The sequence below is a fragment of the Cydia splendana genome, chromosome 5, assembly GCF_910591565.1.
Source record: "Cydia splendana chromosome 5, ilCydSple1.2, whole genome shotgun sequence".
NCBI classification, from domain to species: Eukaryota; Metazoa; Arthropoda; class Insecta; order Lepidoptera; family Tortricidae; genus Cydia; species Cydia splendana.
The window spans coordinates 1,181,117-1,199,101 of NC_085964.1; positions in this window are offsets into that span (position 1 = coordinate 1,181,117).

Sequence of the window (17,985 nt, forward strand, 5' to 3'; positions counted from 1 at the left end):
CCGACATGTAACTGAATGTCATAATGTTTATACTCCAAAATCAACATGTGGTACATCGATATTTATTTAAGATAGTTTGGTGTCATCGGTTTACGGTTTCGATCACAATAGTAAGACATCCCTTTTGTTCTAAGCAATATGTAGGTAGATGGAAATCCATCTTTGGTGTCAATTTCATTTTAGGTTACATTCGGATTGAAACTGTCGCCGTGTTGTGATTGTGATAGAAACAATCTACTCCATCACTCATTTTACGTGACACCGTCCGTTTTCCACCTAAACTTAACCTTGTACTGTGTACTCAATGCACATTTTTGATAAAAAAAAACACCAAAAGAATCCTTTTGAAACCCAATAACCCGAGAAACGGAACATATGTGAGCTGTTTTATATTCACAGCATTATCACAGCAATAACAAAACCTACGTTACATACAAGGAATAAAAGCTACGCCCTATTACCATGCCATTAGCATAGCATTAGTGTATTGCGGTGTATTATACGATATTATACGGTATTATAGCGCATCGTTTGGCTGCAATCGCGAATTATAGGTTGCGGCATGTAACTCCGCGTCAATAACCGTCCGGTTATTTTCAAAAGTAATCATTCACTACCATCACGTAATTTTGAGAACGCGTGGTATAAATAAATTATAAATGGTTGAATAAAAATATCAGTATTATATTTTTATTGCATTTATTATAATCAAATTACGACCACGACGACGACCGGTCTGGCCTAGTGGGTAGTGACCCTGCCTACGAAGCCGATGGTCCCGGTTTCGAATCCTGGTAGTAAGGGCATTTATTTGTATGATGATACAGATATTTGTTCCTGAGTCATGGTTGTTTTCTATGTATTTAAGTATTTATATATTATATATATCGTTGTCTGAGTACCCACAACACAAGCCTTCTTGAGCTTACCGTGGGGCTTGGTCAATTTGTGTAAAAAAAAATGTCCTATAATATAATATAAATTAAACTGTTGTGAGTTGTACTAACATTAGGCTTTAACTCACGTATTTTTAGATACGTAGAGCGCGGCTATCGTGACCGCTGCTCATGCAATGTTAGCACTTGAAAATTGAGACCTAGGCTCTCCGATACATGTCGCACGAGTGACTAAAAATACGAGAGTTAAACCGGTAAATTAACATGTCGAGCGTTTTTCAACTTAAAATACATGAGTGGTGTTCTTAACATATTTAATATGTCTGTTTCTCAGAGTTAGTTGGCTAACCCTGACATGCGCATCTGGCCTTGTGTTTACTGTACCTTAGAACCCATTATGGTTCAATTAATTTTGTTGGCTATGGTTTTATCCCGTTATTTAAATTTTTAAATATTATACCTAATACAATCGGTGCATCTAAGATTGATTTTACTATCGTTATAACATTAAAAACACACTTTCGCTAACTGGTCATTTTAATAAGTATTTTAAGAAACAACATCGTAATAGTGATTTAATCCAGCCGTGCTTCTATTTCAACTAATTTACATCATGTACAAAACAGAGATTCAGGAGCGTTCTAAAGGGCCTGACGCGAAAATCGAATATCGAAGTCTCGTTACCTGCCTCTCCGTCTTTCTCTCATATTTGAGTGAAAGAGAGGTAAATAAACAATGGAATGAAATGGTTTGCGATAGGCCCTCTGAGCCCAAAACAAGGGAAAGTTTCCCACGTCGACCTTCCACTGTTGACCCGGCAGACCCCAAACTAGCAAAGTCCAACAAGCCGCACTAATTATTTAATGAATCTGTAATTACATCCAGCCAGTACAGAATTTATGATGCTCATGTTTTATAATTAGTTGAACTAGCTTGTGAGTAGGTAGGTCTGTACCTAACTTTAGTGGTTTTTAGTCATCACTGTCACTACACATTATAAAACAAAGTCCCCCACCGCGTTTGTTTGTGTGTTTGTTCGCGATAAACTCAAAAACTACTGAACGGATTTTCATGCGGTTTTCACCTATAAATATAGTGATTCTCGAGGAAGGTTCAAGTGTATAATTTGTTAACCCGCGCGAAGCAGGGGCGGGTCGTGAGTGAATAATATAATAATATTATAGGACAATTATACACAGAGCGATCTTACAGTAGGCTCAAAAAGCTTGTGTTGTATGTAATGAGGATAATGGGATGGAGTATATGGATTAATTTTATTTTTAGGCTCAAAATTCCATATTTTAAGTCTGCCTAATCTACCTTACAATAGGTACAGTCGCCATCAGATATATCGGAGCGGCCAAGGTGTTCACAATATCTGAACACGCGCTCTAACTCCCTGATAATAGAGGCGTGTTCCGATATTTGTGAGCACCTTGGCCGCTCCGATATATCTGATGGCGACTGTACATCATAATATTTATAGTTTTTATTTGACTGATAATAACACTATTTGAATTGTCGTTTCATCGTGTGCATTATATTTTGTCGTTTCTTTAATAGCACCTACCAAAAAACAAAACCAATAATAATTAATAAACGTTCAGAATTCCCACCAAAGAAAGCAATGTAATTATTTGGGAATGAAACGTCAATTTCCTGGCAACCCACGTTTTTGCGGAAACGTTCTCGTGAAGGTATTGCAGCGGGGTTGCCAGTGAGAAATGCTCCAAGAAATTGTATTGCATTTCTAACGGGGCTTGGAATACGTTTCCTATTTTTCAAAACCTTGAGAACGGGAGAAATTGCTGTGAAATAATAATTTTATTCTAAATTTTACGAGGCCGACATAACATAGATTTGCGTTGCTTGCAGCAAAATTGTCAACAGCTATTTTCGATGACAATATTTTTGAATATTATGTATTCAAAAATACCTGATGATGGATGGTCCTGGGTTCGAATCCCTGAAAGGGCATTTATTAGTGTGATCAACACAAATATTTGTTCCTGAGTCATGGGTGTTTTCTATGCACATAAGTATGTATTTATCTATAAGTATGTATATCGTCACCTAGCAGTCCTAGCAGCCATAGTAGGTAGGTAGTAGTAGGTAGTACAAGCTTTGCTTAGTTTGGGGCTAGGTTGATCTGTGTAAGATGTCCCGTGATATTTATTTATTTATTTTACAACAATTAAAATTATATATTGAAGGAAAAAAATCCAATATGATTCAAATATTGATTGATGCCAGGTGTAGGTTCGAATTGACATGTGAGTCTCAATTAGGTAAAAAATTATCCCGCCTGTAAAAGGGTGCAGCGCATAATTTAGCTTTTTATAAAAGAATACAATACTTACTTTTGATTCTCTTAACTTTGCGATGTTTACAGAAAGAAACGAAAAAAATAAAATGTACATGACCACTGCTGCTCTATTCAATACTATTTTTATCCATGATCCAATATACAAGGACGACAAAAAATACTATATTCTGTTTGATTAAAGTAACTCCATATACTCGTAGTGCCACCGATGCTATTTTATGACTTTCATATTACGGGAAGCTGATAGAGGCATCAAAATGGGTAAATAATCTAAGGAAAAGCGCTATACTTATGCACTATTGTCGTGATGACTGTACCTGTATGACTGTACCAACTCAACTGTGACTGTCAGGACAATTCGAACGTACACTGACATCAGAATGATATTTGAATAATGTTATTTTATTATTGTGCGTCTCGTCCGTGCCACTACATGTACGGACAAGTAGGTACATAAATACTAGCGAAATGCACGATTACTTAATGATATCAGTTATATTTCATTCTGATGTCAGTGTACGTTCGAATTGGCCTGTGTCAAGTGACTTTTACTTTAACATTTTTTTAAGGTTGGCCAAAAACTGCGTTGTCTTTTTTTTCCTGCGGTATATTGTTAATCATTTTAACAAACGTTGGCGTTTGTGTATTATAACATAAAATACTTTAATGAACACTACAAAGAAAAATACATGTTACAAACAGAGACAGGACTGCGCTACATTACTGCCGACTGCAATGCTGCTGCAAATGTGAAAATCAATATTGCTGCCCGGATTTGAGATTTGCGGCAATAATGCACTCGGCAGTAAAGTCGCGCTCCAATTCAGCTGTAGCAATGCTGGTGTGGTCTTCAGGCTTTATCCGAACGGTACCTTATCAAAACGAAAAACCGACAATCGCAATTATTCTCACTATAAACAGTGCGTAGCAAACAGCGCATTGGTCGGCGCGCCGCAACTAGCGCCCATAAATCGAAACAACAAATTTAAAAACACTCAAATTAAATCTCGTTTCGGAACGCCATAATTCGCGTCCATATTTTATAGGGAATTTTTAAAATGGCGGCGCGGTGTGAATTGTGATGTGCCGGTGGGTAAATGTGCTGTATTTTAAGGAATATTTACGGTGAATTTTTAGGAGTATTTGCAAAGGTGCCCATGATTTTTGAGGCATTTTCACGCTGGATTGCTGTGAACAGCTCGCGCTGACTGGAACTATAAATAAAGGGCGTGCGCAGTTCCAATACTTGCAATATAGTTTATCGTACTACTTTTTATTCATTATTATTTTTAACTGATATCACCGCTCTGGATACCGCAGTACGTCACTAAAAACACGATAAAATATCGCACGATATGCGATTCTTGTCTCGCGCTGTATAATTTTATGTGAGCACCAAACGCGCTCTCTTATTGACTCGCGCTAACTGGGACTATAACCGTTAAAGGATATGCGCAGTTTCGATACTTGCAATATAGGTTCCGATCGCCTGTTTGAGTTAGTCCGTACGCGTGCGTGCAATTTCCCGGAATTGTCAAGGCTTTTTGCATTTTTTGGCAAATATTATTGGTTTTCTACTATTGTTTTCGGTGTTCATATCGGCGCTATTGAGACAAGATAACGCAATTGCTTGGAGCTATAAAAGGCTTATTGAAACTATTTCTTACAGGTGTTGACAAAATTTAGTCTTCGTTTTACTCGTAAGTGAATAATAAATATAATAGACTGATATTTAGTATGTGTATCCTAGATTCCGATATTTTTTTTTATAAACAACCAGTCATGTTAAGACAATTTTACCGTAATAATCTACAATTCTCTTATGTACCTACTTATAAGTATGCTAATATATGAAAATGGAACTAAATTAATATCACCATTTAACTACTAAAATAATCGATTCAAAAAAACGTTAATTGCTTACATCTCGTTTGCGAAGCATTGTTTTGCTTTCGTTCTTACATATACATAGTATGTGATATTGTGCCAATATTTAAGAATATTTTACCACTTCAAAAGTGAATCAGGGTTGTTTTTTTTTGGTGTTGTCCAATTTTCGTAAAATTTCTATAACATTTGGTGAATAGGTAGAGTTCCCTTTTACAACGTAAAAAATCTTCACCTGTGTTACTGAAAATGTTTTGTCCCAAATTGGGATTTTGTGTTTATTCCGCTAGCCTTCTGTCGGTCATGAACTAAGAACTGTTAAGAATGAAATCCCATGAAGGACCGAAAGGAACTAAATCTTTTTGCGCGCTCTTAATCGGTCTTTCGGTCCTTTAGTTCAGTGAGATCGGTAAACTGATTGACTGAGTGAAACGGAAAACGGACGGAACAAAACGGTTCACAATGTCGCTAGCACAAGTGCGAACGAGATCAAAGAACGACGTGACACGCCAAAGCCCGAAAAGTATGAACGAAATCCAATATTTTCTTTATATTTTTTTTTTATTGTAATAAGGTGTTGTAATGTAATGTTATATAATCATACCGTACAACTTGAATTATATTTAGTTACCAAAGATTGGAAAAAAAATCGAGTGTAAAACCGATTCTTATTCATTCCCGGCTCTCAACAAGGTCAACGATCGAACTGAACTAAAGGAACTAAAAGACCGAACTAGTTCGTTCGACCGATTGACCGAAAGCGGAGCGCTCTCTGTAGTGAACGAGCAGGCACAAACCTATATTCCGCCCATAATGAGCCCCTTCAAACTTAACAAATTTTATCAAAAATTGACGGATAATAAAAATCGTCCCATCACCCAAAAGTGTCCCACACACACACAGAACCGAAGACTGAGGCGTGGAGGATGCAATCTGGAGAGCAGCGGGTCTTACAGGTGGCTTATGTGTCTAGTAATTTAGTCCGACTCAGACTTGCACCAGCTCGGAGGCACACTAGGTGTTAATAAAACCATATTATTATTCGATTTTTAAAGATCAAACCAGGGCCTTCTATCTAATCAACGACATAAAGTAGTTAATTTCCGTTCCCACGTTTTTGAAGTGAAAACTTCTTTAGCGGCGCTGTGCACTTTTTGTGATGGGGAAAAAATGTTAAACTCGCGACAGGTCTCGTCACCGTAAGATTCGTAAGACGTAAGACGGACACGTGACCTGATCGAAAAACTGTTACAATGTCATTGAGTTTTCACTTCTGCCGGCACTCCCGGAGTGCAACCCGTTGTTTTTTATTACCTTAGTTTATACATGAATGATAAAACACCGTGGGATTAACCGGCGTATTTATAATGAAGGTGTTATTGAGATGATCCGTCGAGTCCAGGACATTGGCTTGGTGGCTTTTTTGGCCTCGGTACACGGTTCAGCTGATCTAGTTGGTCGCATAAGTACTTACAATAGAGAGCACCAATATCTGCATACCTATCGCATCCGATGCCTTACCAAAATGGGCCACATTATGTCCATCTAACGAACATCATATTTAATATAATATACTTATAAAGGAAACTCGAAATTTCAACGTTTGTTAACACATTATTTTCATGTTTTTGGACATTTAGAATTTACTGTAGAAACATTCTAAATTGCAGCGGCTATGGTCTTGAAATTGATGTGTTTGCTCTTTGTACGTACCAGACCTAGCGAAAATACTCGACTTGTACCTAACTAGATACCAGCGCCCGCCGGATTGCCCGTACTATGGACGCCCGAAAATTAAATGGGGTGCAGTTTATTTGAGAGACAAATTATGTTCTTCAATTATTAAGGTATGAATACTTTATGTACTCGAATATTGTTTTCGTGCCAACAAAAATGAAAATGAAATAAGTAAAATACACAGAAAAAAGTCAATTTAATTGTACTTTTTCTTAGAAAAGTAAAATAATTTAAGAGTTTAGTTTGGCTTAAGACTCATACCTACGAGTACACTTGATATCAATGATATGTTTTCACTTTAACACCTTACTGCTTTGCAATAAGGAAATTTTTTTTAATGTAGGGGAAATTTGACTAATTCGTACCCCTTAAGAGAAAATACTAATTTCTTGGAAATACAACTAATAAAAAAAAACAAATGGTGTTTAAAGAATCTTTATTTAATAACGAACCAACAAAAGTAACAAGTTAAACTTAAACCTCTACAACTTCTGAGAAATAAAAGTTAAAAAAAAAAAGTGGAAAAGGTACGATTTAGGCCTAATTGTCCCTAAAACGTACCCGTATATTCGTATATCGTACTACGTAGCTATCGTACGTATTGTCTCCATGTCAAACCATGAGATGTTATAATTAGTATCGGTCTTATAATCACAGCAATTGACATAAGTAATCTTTGCAGTCATCACAAATAAAATTATGAGTATTTTTGTCAACCCCAGCACATAGTTCGTGAATCCAGGTTTCACAATATGTGCATTGCATCATGTCTTCTAAAGTACGAAATAAAACAAAGTGTTCATTACGAATAAGGCACATGATAACTAACGATTTTAATTTTGCCGCGTAAAAAAATGGCTGCCGGGCTGGCGTCTGTCGTCCATTATTTGAAACCGTAAAAGAGTATATAATTAAGCATAAAACTTCTAATTTACATATCTCAACATGTACGGAATTAAAAATCTTACGTACCTATCAACCAAAATAATTACTCGAAAAGAGCAAAATTACTAACATTTCGAATATTTTTATGTAGAAGGGCAGCGTGGAGTTGTTGTACGGGTGATGAGACATTGCGAACTAGTAGTTTCATTTTGTAGCACTGGCGTCGCCACTGCAGTTTCACGACTCGAGATCTTGATAGGGTACGTTTTAGGCGCAGGTACGATTAAGGAAAGTTTCCCCTAATAAAACGAAACATAATAAAAATCAACCTAGTCTCAAATTGGTTTAGAAATATTTTAATTTAGCATTTAAGACTTATCGTCACTGTAACAATGCAAATAGATACAAATCTTTTTAAATTAATTTTGTATTAAGCAGAAACGACTGCAAATGATAACACAATGCTTAGAAATAAAAGAAAAATTAAAAAAAATACTGTCTAGTCCGAGACTTGAACTGGTGACTCCAGGCTACCAGCCCAGAGGGGCCCACAGATTACCAGTTCTTCGGACAATATCAGCCTGTCAGTTAAACGCAAAAGGTGACAGTTCCGAACAACTGACAGGCTGATATCATCCGGCGAACTGGTAATCTGTGCCCCTTTAGAGAGATTTCCCAGTTGTCAGGGAACATTTCCACCACATCCTTCATATACGCCTTATGGCTTGTTTAAGGATGACTCACGTTAGACTGGACCGTGTCCGGGCCGAAGCTTCCGGCGCATCGTTTTCTATGGAAAGCATCACGTAATCATCTGTCATGTCGTAGAAAAGTAAGCCCCGGAAGCTCTTGATTAGTGTCGAGTGCGAGTTTTAGCTACTTGCGTTTAGTGACAAATGTATGTACTCGCATTTAACACTAATCAATGTTTTTATATTAAATGAAAAAATGTCCTGGTAGGCTTCCGTAGCTCAATTGGTTAAGAGCAACACACGGGTTGTGGAGGATGCGGGTTCAAGTCCTGCCGGAAGCGTAACTTTTTCCATTTTTTCCTTTAATATAAAATTTGGAATATCGCTCGCAGACGTATCTGCTTGTTAAACAAAACTAATCAATGTGTAAACAAGCCCTTAGAGGGGCGAGAATTGACATCTTCCATTAGACATACACTTTTTTCAGAGAATGGTAAATAATTTTGTTGCATGACATCCCATACTATTGCAGCCGTATTGTGTAATAACCTTTACAGCCCACCTGAGGTATAATACCAACACGGCAGCAATTGAAAACCTTTTCATATTGGGGAAATTGTCTTGCCGCGAGTTTGTCGAGGTGGAACCGTTTACTGAACCGCCAATGGGCCTCCGGGGGGCGATATCGGGCAATACTTCTGTAGTGGGCCGATGCAAAGGTGTGTTGGGCGAGTGGACTTGTATGCCAGTAACTTGAATGGCATTGGTTATGAAATCTGATGTTATTAAAAAAAATCTTCAAATAATTAAACTGTGTGTATATTATTTAATTAAACTGGGTGCGCCAGGTTTTTTCTGTCCAATTCATACTTACATATTGATGTCAACATGATTTCATTCTGGTATCGTTCACGTTCCTACAATCTTCTTGCGTCAATATACATATAATATATTATATTATGCACTAACAACTATGAACAAAATGTCTTCATAACTCCTCTTCATGAAAGCTACCTCAAAAAAGCGTAAAGGTAAATTACAAATTAATTTAATAAATGAAGTAGTAATCGAGAGTCGTGGAGATCAATAGTAGCCTAGAACAGTCTAAGAAAAAAAAATGCACGCCCAGTCAAGTAACCCGCACAAGTAATACAAGTCCAAGCAACGCAATTTGTCGGGTTTTCCTGGACTTTATAGCACCATTTATGTAGACTTTATTCCTTATTTATTTGACTATTTATTAAATTTATTATGATAAATCATCTGTTTTATCTAACGAGCTTTTATCAGCGAATTAGTTCACGTAAAAGTAGTTTAATTCCCCCATCATACTGTGTTTTCACTATGTTTAAGCCATTCATAATATCCCGCTGATTGCATTTCATACGGACCAAACAGCGCCAGTGGCTAACGCTTGATGACACGACTATAGGTCGTATCAAAATGAGATGACAACCGCTACAAATTGTTAGACAGAATCGGCCTCCAGTATAAGCCTTCCAACAACACATCAGATATTCATGACACTCGTCAACATTCCTCCACTATCAAACGCCCTAATTCAGCTTTAAGAGCGAGGGATGACAGGATAAACGAAACGCCGCTGCTTTTACTGCGCCGTAAAACAATTAGAGGCAAACATGACGGCGGCGGCCCAAAGAGTAAGCCCAGGGCTGTAAAGGGCTGGAATAAAATGGTAGTAAATGTTGACGAAACTTAACTTTTGTTATTCGTGGTTTGTTCGTCTAAAAATAAAATGGACGTAGTCGCAAAGTGAATTGCTAAATGGAAAACGCAGCGTAGGTAGACCACCTACAATATCCAATGATCTGTACCTAAAAGTAATTCTTTATTCAAGAGGCATTGTATGCGTATTACTTTTAAATCATACATAGATAAATTAGAAGTACTACAAATTAGATTCCTAAAACTACTCGTGAATAAGAAAACCAGAAACGGCTGTAAAAACGATTATTATAAATTATTCAAAATTTGCAAAATACTACCACTTAGTTTAAAACATAAATTCCTTCTAGCACTTAACAACTATGGCAATGAAGAGCATAACTCAATACTGATAGAACATAAGCATAAAACAAGGGCAGTAACCGCGCGAAAATTTGAAGTTCCCCGGGTCAGTAACTATTTTGGTGACAGAACTCTTAAGAAAAGATTTTCTTATTTCCTAAATAGTCTACCCGAGAACATTCGGCATGAGCCAAATAAGAATAAGTTTAAAAGCGCCTTAAAACTGTACCTATTGCAAACGCTTAAGTGACAATTGCACATGTGCAAGTGCCACTTAAGTCTCTCTCTCTTCCTAGCTATACATCCCACATGGTGGCGGGGTCAGCTTTCCTGCTTAACCTTCTCCACTTCGCCCTGTCCACGACATCGTCCTCGGATAACTTGCACTCACTCATGCCCTTTAGCACTAGGTACATCCTTCCATCTTGTTCTGGGTCTGCCCCTAGATCTTCGACCTGGGATGGATAGTTGTAGTGCCACCTACGTAGTCAGAAGGCCTTCCTTGTACGTGACCATACCATCGCAGCCTGCTCTCCTGCATTTTATCGGCAATGTCGCGTACGCCCAGGCTTCCTCGTACGTACTCGTTACCCACCACACATCCACCTCATCAACAAGCAAGCAGCAAGCAAGCAAGCCTCGGCAGCAAGTGCCACTTAAGTGTTTAGATTTAATAATAACAATTTAAAATGAGTACTCACTTAAAATACGATAAATACATGTGTATGTAGAGACTCTTACCTGCAGGCAAACTGTATATACAGTTTTGCAGGGACCTGTACAATTATATGTACTGTACTGTGTATTAATAATGTGTTTATATGTATTTTATATTATTTTGTAAATGTTTTTATATTTTACTTTTATATTCATATTATAAATTACCTAACTTAAGAGGAGAAATAAATAAGGAGAACATAAATAAAAAATAAATATAAAGTATGTTCGATTGCTATAAAGTAAGAGTATTTATGACAATGCAATATATCAAGTACAGATTTTAAAAGTAAACATAACAGGCAGAATTCTGTTTGAACTCAGCTATAAGACTTTGTACAAAATGTTTACTTAAAAGTATTCTGACAGCTAATGTATATTATCATGTACGGTGCACTAGCTATAGTGTAAATATTTAATTACTCGTACATGTATTTTATCACTTTCTCGGTTTAGTTTCTGCCTACTTCCACACCTGGCACCACTCTTCACGAGCCGCGATGCATAATAATGTCGTCTTTGAGCCGCGCGGGCGGTGTGATAAGCGCACTTCTTAATTATGGCCTTTATAATGTCATCCCACGACACCCTAACTGGCGCAGTCTCGGTAGGATTTCATATTCCTCTTCCATGACATTTGACATATATAATTACTTCCGTGTATATTTTTTGAAGTGAAAACTTCTTAAGCGGCGCTGAGCACTTTTTGAGGTGGGGAAAAAATTATAAACTCGGGACAGCGTAACGCGTAACGCGAAGGCGTCTCTCCTCTCTTTCTACCGCACGGCGAAAATATATGCCTGAGCCGGCTGTTTCATGTAGGCGGCGCAGGGCGCTTGCGTGACTTATGTCATGTGTGACGGACAATGTTATTCACCAAAGAACTTTAGCCATAACGTATCATAATCAGGTCAATTATTTAAAACTGGACTTTTATATTAAGCAATAAAGCTCAATGTTCTAATCTTGTACGGGCTGAAATACGAGGATCTCACAGTTACATTCTAACTTTATATCACTCCAATATAATTAAATAATTCAATAAAATCTCATCTTGATGAAATCGCTAATAAAAGTGAACTCTAGTACTGGTGAATAAAACTCAAAATATCATGACCAAATATATTTAGATGCGAAGTCTGCAAGGTAACTTTACAATTTCTATTCGAATTTTAAACAATTAACGCTACAAATTTAAGTTCACTGGCCAGCAATTTCGGAACTAAAGTTTTTCAATAGAAAGGAGGATGGGTCAATTATACATAGTGCTGCAAACATTTTGGACTAGTTATTGAGTTTTCACTTCTGTCGGCACTCCCGGAGTGCAACCCGTTGTTTTTTTTATAGTATAATACAGTTTAATTATACTTTTGACTGTATCAGCATTAAAGACCAATATAAATAACAAGAACTCGTTTAACTACAACTATTGGTGATAGTTTATGAAGACTAATTTATTTTCTAGAAATATCTCAAAGCCTTTGAAATATCTTTGCAGCTTTTATAATATTTGTAAAATCAATAACATACAGAGATACTAACTCAAAACCTCGCGTTGCAAATAAATTGCCAGCCATATTATACATGCAGTAACCTAACTTTGATTGCCTACTTTATGTACCTCATTACTCTGTCTGGCACTTTCGTTCGCATTACTTTTTCGTGAACGATACATATTTAACGAGTGAATTTTTGAATCGCAAGTGAATTTACGACGGGGCGCCGTAACCTGGCTGTTCTAAATCCATTAGCTGTATTATGTAAACACCCCTCTCTGGCTATAATCTTTTCACCGTCGCGCAGTGTGAGTGTAACAGTAAGGGTATTTATTATATAAGATAATAAGAGAAGATAAGATAAGCTGTAGGTAAAATCCAGCTTTCAATTTGGAAATTAGATTTTAATTTTATATTTCAAATAAAACGTCTGTGCTACTAAACGTCTGTGCTAAACAGTCACAGGTAAGTATTTCTAACGTATCTCCTAAAACAGGCCGGATACTGTTTTCATTTTATCTTTGTCCAAAGTTACCCCAGCTTTAAGGTGCAGTCGGTTCAGACAGCAGAGTTTTTGAAAACATTCTGCGCTTTTTAGGGTTCCGTGCCCAAAGGGTAAAACGGGACCCTATTATTAGGGTTCCGTACCCAAAGGGTAAAACGGGACCCTATTACTAAGACTTCGCTGTCCGTCCGTCCGTCCGTCCGTCCGTCCGTCCGTCTGTCTGTCACCAGGCTGTATCTCACGAACCGTGATAGCTAGACAGTTGAAATTTTCACAGATGATGTATTTCTGTTGCCGCTATAACAACAAATACTAAAAACAGAATAAAATAAAGATTTAAATGGGGCTCCCATACAACAAACGTGATTTTTGACCAAAGTTAAGCAACGTCGGGAGTGGTCAGTACTTGGATGGGTGACCGTTTTTTTTTGCTTTTTTTTTTCGTTTTATTTTGCATTACGGTACGGAACCCTTCGTGCGCGAGTCCGACTCGCACTTGCCCGGTTTTTTTTTAGATCATAATACGCTTGCCAAAAATATGAACAGCCATCTCAGTCAGTGCTCTGAACCTCGTTCGGAGAAGGTCCTGAACTCACTGCACCTTCATTGTCTAGCGTAGTTAACGTGCATATTTATTATCCTTCGAACTTCATCAACCTTGAAGATTAAATACATAATATGCTAAACATTAGGTTCTCTGTCTTTCTTTAAGATAAATATCAATATTAACAGTTACTCTACTGCGCGTCTACAGCAATGGCGTCTTATTAACGTTTTACTGTTGTCGCGTAAACCCCACTCCGCGTCGAGGATTTGTGCCTCACACGAACACGACGCCTTATACCGTAGCCAATTTATCTGTGGCTGTCTTTGCCACTGAACTGAGCATGCGGCTTGCAAATATGAGGTCATATAGGTACGAACCCAGGAGGACGAGAGTCCAATTCAGTGTTAACTTAGGAATTTCAACTCAGGAAAAGTAGTAATCGAACGAGCGGGCGAAGCGAACGAAGTTCTTACATTCGACTTGGGACACGCGGCTGGCTAGGGGCATGTCCCGGCATTTCGATGTTTTTAAGCTGAACTATCAGAGGATAGTTTGATACTCAAGAACTTAAGTAAATTTGTTCTAAGTAATTTAAATGAAATTGGGTAAACGTGTACCTAGTTAAGGGCATTATATTTTAGTCATTAAAATATGAGCAGGCTCGATCAACGGGTTATTGAGCTAAAAGAGCTTAGAAGGCTAAAAAGCTATTTGTGAGGGGTCTTGCTATTCTGGTCATCTTTTTGCAAGAAAGTATGGTCGAGTTTGGTATGAAATGAAAGTGCTCGTCTTGCACTTGTTTTTAAATTTACCATTTTGAAATAATTAGGAAGATAAAAATAAACATAATATAGATAGGTATTTGACATTTGACAGGAAATATTTCGGCTTACCACAGATACAGTATCAGTTAATTTTAATTAATATTAAATAACTTTACTAAATTAAACTTTCATTTCTTTCCTATCTCTTTCTAACTCTACGTGCAACGCTAAACGTCACAACCTTGATGACCGTCATGGTAACTAAGCGCGCATCTCACGCCCGACTTTAACTTTATTTCGCGTGCACCAAACTGCATGAGAAATCTTCAAGGTCGTCTCAAAATAAAATCGAAACCGTAACCTAGTTTATAACCTCCTAATCTCGAGGATACAACAAGTCCTTCGCAGTGCGTCCAGTGAAGCTGTGGAATGAGCTGCCTGTGTCGCTTAGGCAGGCACAATCGGTTGCGTCGTTCAAGGGGAGGTTAAAGAAACTATGGTTATCTGATCTGACTGATTAATTTGTCTATATTTCTATTGTATAGTTGCTTTATATCGTTCTAATTCTTTCCAATTTTTAGTGTATTTTCCCCATTCCTTTTTGTCCAATATATATATATCCTATAAATTTTGTATGTATTTATATCCTTTATCTTTCTGGTACCTTCTACATTTTGCTGCTTTTGTCACCCTCTTTTCACATTCTCCTCTCATCTACTCAAAGGTTAACTGTACTTCTTACTAATTGTATGTTATTTTTAATATGTCTTTTTGTACAATAAAGAGTTTACTACTACTACATACATACTTTCGTATTCGTGATATTATTAAATACTATGACTGTTTTTCTGTAAAAAAATTCTTGGTCTCATAAGAAAACGAAACGACGCCGCTGTGAACCGATTTTCGCTAATTTATCAACTAAATTATTGGTATCCCTCAACTTCAGACTGAGCCTAGGGCTAGGTATTCATTTCTGCTTTCTGATTTGTGGACTTTAATTTGTTTTTGACTAATTCTAGAACTAAACGGTTTGTGGGCTAGCTTGTTTTACGAACGAGTTAATAATTTTAAAATACCCACCAATTTTACTGTAAAAATTATTACGGTTGAAATTATTTATACCGATTCCGTTAACACCACTCCGCTGCACCAAAAATGCTGGAAAATGTACGATCACTGCTAATATTTATTTATGTAGTTTATTAATATAGTTTGCTTTATTTTTAATTCACTTAATATATTTCCCTTTCTGCACCAATTGTAGGTAACTCTGTTTGGCCCTATGATTGACTGGTCGAGGATGCCATTTGGCATTAAGCCCGCCATTTGTATGTTGTTGTATATATTTTGTGCAATAAAGGTTATATAAATAAATAATTCACATTAAGTTGTACAATTAAATACGAGGTACATAAGTGCTTAGTGATCAATGTGGTCATCAGTCTATGGAGGTTTTTTCCTGCTACCTCACAGCTCAAGACATCATAAGCCTTAAAATATTATTAATTAAACACCCCCTTGTAATTCCGGGAACGAAATGACACAAACCGTATATCTATTATGAAAATAGGTTAGTCGCGGTAAGTAAATAATAGATGGCGATGCTGAGACAGATACAGCTATTAATAATTAACTAGATGTTGGTATTCTGGCGGTTTAATCTTCCTCTGTGTGTTTGTGTACCTACAAATAGACAATATCTGAGGCTCATTTGAACAGAACAAGAAATAGTGATACATCAGGACTAGCTTCTGCCCGCGACTTCGTCTGCGTGGAATTAGTGACAGCAGCTAAAGTAGGTATAGCGCCTGGATAATGCTAATAGCAATCATTCAATTCGCGCATTGCTTACTTCAATTATTAGGCAATTCATTAACTCTTTCAATTCCACCCCCCTTTGCACTCTCTTTAGGGATGATTTCTGACATAAAAACTATCCTATGTCCTTCCCGGGACTCAAACTAATATACCAAATTTCAACTAAATCGGTTCAGCGGCTTAAGCGTGAAGAGGTAACAGACAGACAGACAGACACACTTTCGCCTTTATAATAGTAGCATGGATATAGTAAGAATAAGAATAAAGGATGACTCACGCTGGAATGGTCCGGGTCAGGGCCGAAGCTTCCGTAAATCCGTTTTCTATGACGGGTGACTGGTGACCATGTGCTGCTTTTTCTGCTATAAGTCTGATACATCCATAAAAATCTATTCCTTCAAATGAATAACATTCAGCTAAGACAAATGAAAAATTGTATAGTTGCTTTATATCGTTCTAACTAATTCTTTCCAATTTTTAGTGTATTTTCCCCATTACTTTTTGTGTAATATATGTATGTTTATTCTATAAATTTTGTATGTATTTATATACTTTATCTTTCTGGTAGGGACCTTGTTGTACATTTTGCTGCATTTGTCACCCTCTTTTCACTTTCTCCTCTCATCTACTCTAAGGTTAACTGGAAGAGATCCCTCAAAGGGATAAGTTCGCCTTTGTACTTCTTACTAATTGTATGTTATTTTTAATATGTCTTTTTGTACAATAAAGAGTTTACTACTACTACTACTGTCTACTACTGCTACAAATAAGTTGTATAATAATTTTTTTACCATTCTCACCGCCAAGATAAAAAATTACAAGAAAATCATTACTATTCTTGATTTTCAACATGGTTTCATCAAAATAAATGTTGCAGATATTATGCTTTGAAATTCACTAGACAAGAGACAGCCGGTTGATCAATGCGTTTAAACAGCTAGGTACACAAATTAAATACCCGCCTTCAGGTATTTGCTATCCATCTTACCCCTGGACGGAACCCAAGGACCAGCCACCGACCACTAAGGCAAAACATTGTTTGTTATTTTTCCCCTAAGCGCTTACCTTAAGAGGATTACGCTGCGAGCAACACAGCTGTAATTTATCTTGGTAATGGCTCTAAAACCGGCCCCGCCCTTTTTGGATCTGCTTAAGAAAATCAAGGCCCGAAAATAAAACGAGAATTCTTTAGCGAAGACGTTAATTTTGAGAAAACATCCTAGATTTATAGTCGCTGCTTCGTAAGTAGAAATTATGTGGGAGAGCAGTGACGGGCACATTTTAGATTTTAATTTATAATGGAACGTTTTGTTCTGCTAATGGGAAAATGAGCGCTTTGTCCTCTTTGTTCGGTTGCTGCGTTTTTCTTTGACGTATTTACAATATTTATGGTGAAATACGCTCAGTGACAACACTGAAATGCTACGTACACTATTACAAAATGGGGACTCATTTAGACAGTTCAAGAATTAGCCTGAAATATTTGATTTGTTGCTAACTACAGAGTAAACAGAGTACAATGAATACAGTCGTTAGACAGTTAGAAAATTACATGCAAGCTTTTGAACCGTCTAAATGAAGCTTTAGCTGATAGAAAACCAAATTTACACACCTAAAAGATTAAATCTTACTATAATAATAATTGTTCTTTTATTTGTTGAATTTCAGTTGAAGTAGCAAGTGT